Here is a 10806-nt window from a genome sequence, read left to right as displayed (position 1 = left end):
AGAGGACAGCAGCGCCCCAGGGACTCTGCTGCTCCATTGTGGCAAGACCATGGGAGGGATTTGGGTTGGGTGTGAGTTCAACCCAGACACGCTGTGTTTAACTCTGCTGGTTTGCTTTCTCTTGCTTCCAGGAGTTAAATTTAGGAGGTGCTGCCACTGCAAGGCGTAACCCTTGGCACAAGACCTACCTTGGACATCCCAGGCCAGAGCCTCGCTACCACAATCTGGAAGCAGAGGTCTCCCAAGTACCTAAACGGGGCCTACAGGAGAGCAGTGGAGTCACTTTTTCCAAGAGCATGTAGTGATAGGACAAGGGATAAAGGCTTTAAAATGAAAGAGGACAGGTTTTGATGAAATATTAGGTGATTTTTTTTTATTTTACTGTGAGGGTGGTGAGGCACTAAAACATGTTGCCAAAGAAGTTGTGGGTGCCCAATCCTCACAGTGTTCAAGGCCAAGTAGGATGGAGCTTTCATCCTACTTCATTAGCAACTTTGTCTAATGAAAGATGCCCATGGCAGGATGATCTTTAAGGTCCTTTCAAACCCAAAAGGTTCTGTGATGATTCTCTGATTGCCTGTTCTATATAAAGGCTTTTAATTTTCAGCAGACACCAGTAGATGTTGTGGGAAAACAGGATGCCATTTGCAGCCCCGTAATTTAAATGTGAAGCCTACATTCAGATTAGTGTTTGTGTAGAGGTAAATAGGCTTCTCCCAAATAATCATCCTCTAATCAACATAAATGGCAACAGTGGTGCAAAAGTCAGAGATGGCACTGTAGAGCAGAGGACCATGATGGAAAAAAAATAAAGGACCTACAAAGACCTGATCAATTCCATTGAATATGACTGTTCTCTTTAGTTTTCAAGAAAGTAAGGAAATGGACAAGGATTCATTTGATTCATATTAATTAAAGGGCACAACAGACTTTGGATCATTTTTCTTACCTTCCACGTTGAAAGTGAGAACAACAGGAACAAATAAATGGCAAATAAATCAAATGTCTCGTTAGTCAGAGAAGTCAAACCAGCTATGTCTGCTGGGAGCTCTATGCTTCTTTCCAGACAGGCTGGCTGGGGGAGGCAAGCATGGGAGCACAAGGACAGATGTGAGGAGCTCCTTCTTCGGGTAATGTACTTCTGTAACCAATTTTGTTAGAAATTTCTGCAGGGCCGAATAGTCTTCTGGGGATCAGCATTATTTTTCATTCTGCAGCTTGCAGCTTCCTGAGGGAGGGAGAGGTAATGCATACTTATCAACCAGCAGCACAGTCTTCGAAGCAGGAAAAAGCAGAGAGATTCCACAGTGAAATGGACCTCAGACGCATCCTACTGGAGCTGCCCCAAGCAGTGGAGTAGGATGTTTGATGGGTCGTCAGGATCTGTTCCCCTAGAAAACCAAACTCCTTGTTTTTCTGCATGGTTATTACAAGAGATGAGAGAATTTGCTGATTTGAACTTACTTCAGTCAGATCTAGTTTGAAAAAAAAATCCATTGCCAGGGTTTTCATGGAAGAACTAAGCCAGGTGTACAATCTACCTGAGGGTTTGACTTTCTCAGCTTATTCAAAAAAGGGGTTGTAAGTTTCTTTTAAGCAGTTAATGCAAAGAGTGGGGAGGAAGAAGGTGTGGGTTGAAAAATTAGTTGCAAACCATTGAATAGACTTGCTGTCTGGAAGGGCTTAGATTACTGCTGGGTGCCCAGAAAGCCCTAAAGCTTGCTGGCAATCTTGTGGCTGAGCATTTGCATCTTTTCTGGGAAGAACTTCCCGACAGCATGAGCTGTATGTGTGCACTCAATTGCCATGGAGCATACTGCATGTGTGTGTGTGTCAGCCTGGCAAGCCAAAGCTCAAGGCTGTGGAAATAATTCCTTCTTGTGTGGGAAAGAGATGATCCACTTACCCTGTGGCTGACAGCAGTCTTTGTGCCAGTGCACCCATACAAGATCTTTGGTTCACTCATAGCAGAATGGGAATACATCTCATGGGAATACATCCAGTTTCACTGTGACTGTGCTGGTTAATAGGAATAAGAAGCTGTGGCATGGCTGTGCCTGGGAAAAAGGCTCTGGTCTCAAATCAGGCTGATAGAGTTTGTTCAGATTTGAGAGCTGTTCAAGAAAAGGAAGCTCAAGGCTTGAACCCAGGAGTAAGGGATCTGCAATTTTTGCTCTGGAAGTCCCAGTGAAATAGAAGATAATAAGGGGTTGTAGTGCTACAACTGAATTAAGAACAGCTGGGAGAAGTCTGAATGCAAACACAGCATCTTTGTCCTAACCTTGACTGAGAATAAAAGACTATTGCTAATAGTTATTATGTTTTACATCTTACATTACTGTTGCACTGTGTTAATTCTTTTTTGGCAGGCACATATTCCTGTGGACCTGTATAAAAGTTTTAGCTCCTGGCCAGTTTTACAGAGACCTTCTACCTCATGCAGAAGCTCTTGATGAGCAGAAGGAAGGTGTAGTTAACTGTTGCCTCTCTCCTTACATGAAACAGCCTCATCACTATCTCCAGTGATTTCAGCAGAAGCTGGATTAGGCCTGGATTTCATCATCACAGTCAGGATTCCACAGTTTTTCAAATAATTTTGATAGCTGCTCTCCCTCCTCTTTTTTTCTGGGTACTGATTTTGCTCACATATTTGGAGTTATACTACTCACCACCACACACTCCCTCTTTCAAATTCATCTCAGCTTGCTTTGATTGTGCGCAGCACTCTGCTCTTGCACCTACCTTAATCTCATAATGCAATTGCTAGTCACAACACATGCTGCTAGAAATATGGATAATTTAAATGTGGAAGTTTAGTAAAGAACAAAAGAAATTTAAAGAAATATTCAAACTCAAGGGCATAAAATCTGTCCACACATATTCAGCTCTGTCATCTATGATTCTCAAAGCAGTAAACAACTATCATATCAAGACAATGTGGAAGTCTGAATTTATGTGCTGTTATCAGATTCATCTCTTCATTGTATTTTTCAATTTTTTTTAAACTACTGCAACCCGTGGGTACTAGATGTTAATGAGGCCCTAGGTGTGTTCTTCCTTGGGCTCATCCTTGCTCAAACAGATACTGAATTCCTGGTAATAATTAAAAAAAAAAAACTCTCCTAAATTAAACCATGCATTTAAAAATAATTTACTTTGCTGTTTCAAACTCTTGGTATGAGCATACTCATAGCATTAAAAACAAACTTCAGAAAACTTTTTCCTTTAAGCTAGATTATGTCCTTTCTCTATCGTCAATGAAAATGGGCGAGTTCATGAACTGCTCTTCCTTTTTTTGTGGCTGTCAGCTCCTCACCCTCATATTGATGCAAATGTGGCTCTTATTCCATTGTGACTGCCCCAGGAGTCTGTCAAAATACAAACAAAACTATTTCAGTAATGCAAAACCAGGTGAGGTGTTCCCTTGATTTTGCAAAGTCAGAGATGGGGCTGCAAGAACTTGAAGGATGCATTTGGCTTCCATCTCTAGGGCAGGTAGTGCATAGATGTAGCTTCTAGCAGAGGCTGTGATATTCCCCTTTCACAGAGCATTGCAGGAGGAAAGGAAGCAGAGGAAGAGAAAGTGTTAAAAAGGTAAATATTGACTCAAAGAAAGGAGACATAAAGGAGAATGTGGGAGAACTGTAAATGAGCCAGAGAGGATGGAGAAAAATTCTTCAGCAACTGTAATTAGGTTATATTTCGGAAGTAATTGCAGTGTTCCAGCATCAGCAGATCCTGTAGGCAATGTTTGCCCCCAGCTCTGTTTGCTGAGAAGGCAGTGAGTTGTTTCAGCCTGCAGTGCCTGATCCTGGTGTGGTGGCACCAATTGTGCACAGACATAGCCCAGTGAGGCAGCCAATGTCCTCCCTCTACATGCCACTGGGACCAGCCAGAAGGTTTGCAGGGAATGGAAGTGGTGAGTGCAGAGATGAAAACACAGTGGCATGTGTGGATGCAAGCACACAGCCTAAGTGAATAATATGTATTTAAATGAGCTGCTGCTGCAAAATTGTGTTAGGAATTTAACACTGGATAAAAGGTGTTTAAACTGTCACCAATGTCTGGCTGATGCTGCTGCCTCTGCATAGGTGAGGATGAGGCTGGGCTAGTGCCTACCTCCTCACCATAGGCTGGAGTAGTACGTGGGATGCAGGAACTGCACTGCCCTCTGGTTCCTTTGAGATACACTTCTCCTGTGTAAAACCAGATTATATAGGCTTTCTGCAGGGAGAATAGATTTCACCTTTAAGTCTTCTGCAGACATTTTACACTAGCAGTTCATGCACCATCAGAAAATCAATTACCATTGGTATTACGTGCAGATGAACAGTGCAGAGTAATGGAGAATTCATTTTACACAATGCTTTTAATAAAATGCTAAATAGAGCAAAATATTTTCTAAAGGGCTATTTCTAGGATCTGTGTAGGAAGCATGTCTCCAAGGGGAAGTTTGCACCTTTGTGATTTGGATGAGGAGTGAGTCTCAGAATTCTTAATGCTAACATTGGTCAAGAATGTATTTCTGCCAGGTTGGATTGTAGACAAGAGCAGTGCATCATCTATAGTGCAATAGCTGTCACTTCACATGGAGAAACACTTTTCCTTTTAAAAACAAGAGTTTCACACACTGTGTTGTTGTAGTGCCAGTTGTTGCAAGATCCTAAAGTAACCGAATTACTGCTTCATTCTTGACACTCTTATCGTCTTTTCCTGTTCTTGATGCCAACACAGTTTGCTGATTAGATTTGCTGCGTGTATTTCAGTAAATAATTTACTTCAGCACCTTGTTAGAAACAGACATCTGCAACAGCAGTCCTACTTCTACCTGAGCTTGGGTATGCATATGGGGCAAAGAAAGAGACTCAGGTGGTTTTATCAGGAAGCAATTATGAAAATAAGAACAGAAATGCAGGGCCAGACCAAAGTATGCTGCCTCTAACTGTGGCCAGAAGGAGAAGTCTGAGGAGGTAAGAATAGCACAGGCATGCACTTCCATGGAGTGCTTCCTCAGCCATCAATGGTTTATGCTCAGGAGCTTCCCATATGCCCATGTAACCACCATAAGCAACATCTTCCTGCAGGGAACCCCACAGCTTAACTATACATTTTATGAAGAGCCATCTGGTTTTGCTCAATTTGAACCTGCTGGTGTTATTTGGTACCTTTTTGTTCTTGGATTGGAAGAGAAGAAGAACAATCAGTCTCTCTTCAACCTCTTTATGGTCTTTGTGGTTTTATAGACATATGGCATATTCCCTCCCAGTCATCACTTTTCCTGGCATGGAAATTGCTCTGTGTTTTTGATCATCCCTGTGATTCTTCTCTGAATGCTTTTCCACAGTATTTCCTATAAGGTGAGGACCAGGACTGCATGTAGTGTTCATCAGGCAATCCAAGTGCACACACACTAAATCTGTACAGGTGCATGATGATGTTCTTGCTTTTCCTTCACTAATATTTGCTAGCACAGGGCTATGGCTCTTGTGTCATTAAGACCTTTGGAGATGCATAGTAGTTCAGTTACATGAGCTCAAGAACAGTTCTTTCCACTTACCTTTTATTTTTAAAATAGGCTGTCTGAATCCAAATTAATAGAAATTTGTCTTAATCTATCTACATATTTCATTGTATTGAAAGAAAAGAATGGCTAGAATATTGCTAAAGGGAAAATGTATTCTTATTCACTGTAACTTCCAAGATTTCTGAAGGGGCTATATTTAAGTATGTATGCAAAAAAACAACCATGCTGAGGGGGAAGGGGGATCAATCACAGAAAGCTTGAATAGCAAAAGGAAATGTTTCAAAATGTCCTAAACTTGTGGGGAAAAAAGTAGGACAGGATAGAATAGAATAATAAAAGAAATCCTTCCACAATCTCCTTGCAATAGAATGTACTCCCTTCTTTTAAATGTTTTTGTTAGAGCTAAAACTGATGAAACCATGAGAACAACTAAAATAGATTAATCCTTCTGCCAGTTGCTATTACAATCTATTACTTGCAGGAAGGAAGCCTGTTTGTTTAAAAATAACCTCCCTGCCCTTAAAGATGCAGTGAGATGCTTGCATTATTTGAAATCGGTTGTAAATATTGTAATTACCCCATTCCTTTTTCATTTTGCAATCCTTGCTGGATGCATTATTGTAAATCTCACAAATTTAAATTAATCTGTGCTACTACTACTACTAAGTTAGACTGATATGGCACTATAGAAAACCAGCAGTGATCACCTAAGTTTCGGTCCAACATTTCGTACTTCCAGGATAACCAATACCTCTTTCCCACTTGGTTCCACTAAGCAAACCACAGAACTCCCCAAATTCCCCAGCTGATGCCCACCCTCAGGTTTTCCACCATTTTTTCCTGCAGCATTGTCCTGTGCTCCCTGCCACCACCCTGTGATTAGTCTGGCGACCCCAAGCCAAGTAACATGGGGTACAAATATTGAACTTGTGCCTTGAAATGCCTTTCCAAAGTTGTGCCTGAGTATCTCCAGCTGTTTATGAGAGTGAGTGAAATGGCCTGAAAGCTTCATTTCAATTAAAATAAGCTCTGCTCCAGGTCTTCTTGCAATAATCAGCAGTGGCATTCAGCTTTCAAAAGCTGATGTTAATGCTTTGTTGGCATGAGTGTGCTGGCCTGTTTGCTACTTCTGAGAAGCACAAAAAGAGCTCTCGTCTGCATCACACAAACAGAACTTCATGTTTTAAAAACCTTTGATCTGAAAATTTACTACCCTTACCACTTCAGCTTGGCTTATATACTTGGAACACTTCCATGGAGATACAGACATTTCTTTGGGGCATGATGAGCTTTTGACTTTTGCCTTTGATTTTTTTTTTAGATAGAGAGCTAAGATCTTTTCTGTGAGCATGCCTGCCCCAGGCAGCCACTATTCACAGTGGAAGCTGAGTAACATTTTGCTATTCAAACAGAAATCTGAGTGTGTTGTACAATTGCAACAATACGAGACCAACATGGCAAGATGGCATGGAGCCATTCATTCCTGCATGGTTAAGAAGGAGGCTTTGGGAAAGGCAGGTAGAGAGAAGGGTATTGGCAGTATGTTAGCAAGGCATGAAGAAAGGCTTGAAGAACGTGAGGCATTGAGAAAAGGAGAGATCAAGAAGATGGGATGAGATGCACAGAAGTCTGGTGGGAGGTATGGACTAAGACTTGCAGGGATTTGGTGTGACCTGGTGATGTAAGCACTTTGCTGAGGCCCTGGATACTTCAGCATAGGTCTGAAGTTCAGTGAGCTGCTTTATTGCCACTGGAGGGTCACTTCACCTCCCCAGCTCTCAGATTTCCCCTCACCCCTAAATCTCTTCCAGCTCATCAGATAAGCATCAACAAAAAATTGTCAAGAGAGGAGAAAAAGAAAGATAAATTATGCTGTAGCTGAACAATGAGGACATGGGACCTGAGTCAAAAGATTACATGATTCTATGTGTTTTATGGGAAAGGGATGAGACAACTTTAGCTCCCTTCAGAAGATCTGACATTGTTATATTCAAAGCTCTAAATGCAGAGACATGATCCTGGAGATGAGGTACAGAACGTGCAGCACTCAGCCAGCATGACAAAATCATTGCCAGGTAGAGATAAATGTAGCACAGTGAAATTATATAAACCCCTCTCCCTTGGTCTTTAGCTGCTAAAGAAGGATGGGGCATTGAGAAACCCCTCCTGTTTGATGGGGCAGAACACAGCCAGCTAAACTGGTCCTTTAATAATGCTCAGGGAGAAATACATGCTAGTGCTGCTTTGTATTTATTTTTCATTTTAATAATCAAAGTCAGCCATGTCTTCATGGATGTACTTGAGTTTGCTTTCAGTTCTCATGTATGTGATGCTATGCCTTATCTTGCTCTGGTGGATCAGTTTGTTTACCCAAGCTTGGCAGAGTGAGGAAGAGCTGCAGTCTGAGCCTTGGATCCAGCTACACTCTCCATTGAAATGGCACCACACACTGGCACTACGGTATAGGATTCAGGGTGCACTCAACAAGGGAGAGGAATGATGCATTTGACTCCATTTTATCAGAGGGCTAATGAATTACTTTATAATACTATATTATTCTATATTATATTACACAATATTACATTACATCTAAACTGAATCTGCCAAGCACTCAACTGAACTCAACTGCCCAGAATCTCGTGACTGTCAGCCGACAGTCCCAACACACACACACAGATTGAATTGGTCAGTGAATCAAAACACTCACACCAGAATCTAATTACTAATTCTTTTCAGGTAAACAATTTTCTACAATGCATTCTACTTGTGAACAACAAGAGGAGTAGCAATTGGGATAAGAATTGTTTTTTCTTTCTCTGAGTTTCAGAGAATATGAATCCCAGAAAATATCCTTGGGAAGTTGTGCCTTTTCTCTGTGAAGAGAAATGTGGCTACACTACAGGCCCAGGTGCTGCACCCATGCCCTCTCAGAGCCAGATGTGAATGCAGGACTTGAGATTTAATCAGCGTTACTTTCAGACAATAATTGCAATACATCTGGAAGTGGCAAGCTGTTTATGCAAACATAGCCATAGTGTATCTCTTTTTGAAGAGGCAGTATCCAGGATTTAAAAAAATCTTCTGAAGTCAGGAAAAAAGCTTGTGTGCAACCTCAGGAATTCACTTGGTTGTCAACAGCTGGTCAGGCTTCCTGATGCCAAAGTACAGTCCCTCTCTGTACCAAGGAGGGAGCTCACAGATGATGTCATGAAGGAAATACAGCAAACTGTGTGCAACTGAAAGCCTTGAGCTTTCCTGAAGAAATTATTCCTTTCACAGAAGGAAGAGCTATGGTCTGGTGTAGGCGAAATCTGAGACTCCTAAACATTCCAAATCCGTCCAGCGTAGGCAAATTATTTATAATGTTATGGACTTTAGCTGAAGTTATTAATTACTTCAGTTCCCCATTCAAACAATCCAAATTGTGTCTACCTGTCTCCCTAGGCTTCTGGAATAGCTACTGGACATCTAAAGACTACGGTCAATGGAGCCAGGGTAGTTCAGCTAAGCTAGTGATGGAACTTATCTTCTAACAACATGAATTTCTCTCTCGACTCCATTCCCTGTTGACTAAACTTCCATTGACTCTAGTGGAAGCTTAGACATGTAGCTCACATAGACCTATCTGTATTGCATTCAACTAAAATTAAGCATCCCTTTCAGCAGCTAAATCCCCCTCTATAAGGCTTATTAAGTCAGACTCATCTGGGCAGGTGAGTGGCCTTCTGTTCTGCATGCATTGCCTCAGTGCAGAACTCATGTTGTCAATACTGAATATTGAAGTGACAGGTCTGAAAACATAATAAAATGCTTCAGAATGTTATATATAGATGAAATGCATTGAAATTTCAGACTCTTGAGAACTAAAATGAAATGTCTGAAGGAACACCTGAATGCACCATCCAAAGAACATGATCCTGAAATTGATGGAAAAATAATGGGGTTGATTGCCACCAAAACTTTCCAGAGAGGATGAACTAGACCAAAGTTAAGATCTGTTCAAACTCACACACAGTTTTCAATGCAGACAGTCAGGAAACAGTCCAAAAGAGAGTGATCCTTCCTCTTCTGTACTGTCACAACTTCAGCAATCAACAGCCACTTGGGTACTTCATATGCTGAAGAATGCATCCAGACAGCTTTGTGCAGCTCCTCCATGGGCTCTCTCCTCCATGAAGAAATTCAAGCCCTTTTGGAATTCAAACCCCTGTTCCTGTCTTGGAACCCCTCAACATGCACTTTTTCAGGATGACAAATTCAGGACTTACTGCTGTGGCACTAAGCTCCACAATTTAAATATGCTCTGTGCAAAATCTTTGCTTTCCCTTGATTTTCTTCCGATGTATTTCTCAGAGGTGCTGCCTTGTTCTACCATCAGGTGAAATAGTGAACTGCCTTTCCCCGCTCACCTTCTCCATCACTTTTCAGATTTTATAGATGTCTATTGTAGTCTGTCTCTGCCAGAACAAATGTTGTCTATAATAGCTGCAAATGTTTGAAAAGACACCGGTTTATATGATAATCAACTCTAGAAACCCAAGCAAGAGCTCACTGTAGAAAGACACCTCTAATGAATATAAAATACCTAGGGATTTAATACTGGATTTTGTTCCAATAAAGTATTTTGTTTTGGTCAGGCATTTTTAGTACCTGAGTTGTTGGTTCCTGTGAAACAACATGGAGGTTTACTGGAGTCTCTTTTTCCACTTGTTTTAGTTCTCACATGAGATGCAAGGTATGAAATCCTTACCTGTTCACAAAACTCCCTCAGAGCTGAATGCATTACTAGTGGTATCTTTAGCTTGCACTTCTAGGGAATGAAGAAATGAGAAATACTTATAAATGTGTATTGCAAACCACTAGTTTAGATAAAGCTTGTGTATAATCCATGTTGACTTTAAACATTAACAGGTTTCAGTCACCAGAGGATATTATGTTTAATAGCAAATTTTAATGCAGCCATAAGAAAATGCAGAACCCTAATCATAATCAACTTGCAGTTCTAGACAGAAGGTGTACATGTCTTGGTTCATATGCTGAGAAAGGTCTACTTATGTTAGGTCATTTTGGTAGATAAATTTGCTTTTCAGTGATAAGGAGAAGATACACTTTTCCCATTGTTTTATTATTCACACATTACTTAATGCAGACTGGGAAAACTAACTCGACAAATTTCAGTTGGATTTTACAGTAAATGCTTTCAATGCGTTTAATAGATCTACTGAGCAGTACTTACAAGAGATAATTTCAGCAGTCAACAGGAATATAGGCTGAAAATTTGA

The sequence above is a fragment of the Melozone crissalis genome, unplaced genomic scaffold (assembly GCF_028551555.1).
Source record: "Melozone crissalis strain CALT ecotype California unplaced genomic scaffold, PUWL_Pcris_2 ptg000013l_1, whole genome shotgun sequence".
In the NCBI taxonomy this organism is placed as follows: domain Eukaryota; kingdom Metazoa; phylum Chordata; class Aves; order Passeriformes; family Passerellidae; genus Melozone; species Melozone crissalis.
The sequence above is the reverse complement of the archived record's forward strand: the minus strand, read 5'-3'. Positions refer to the sequence as shown.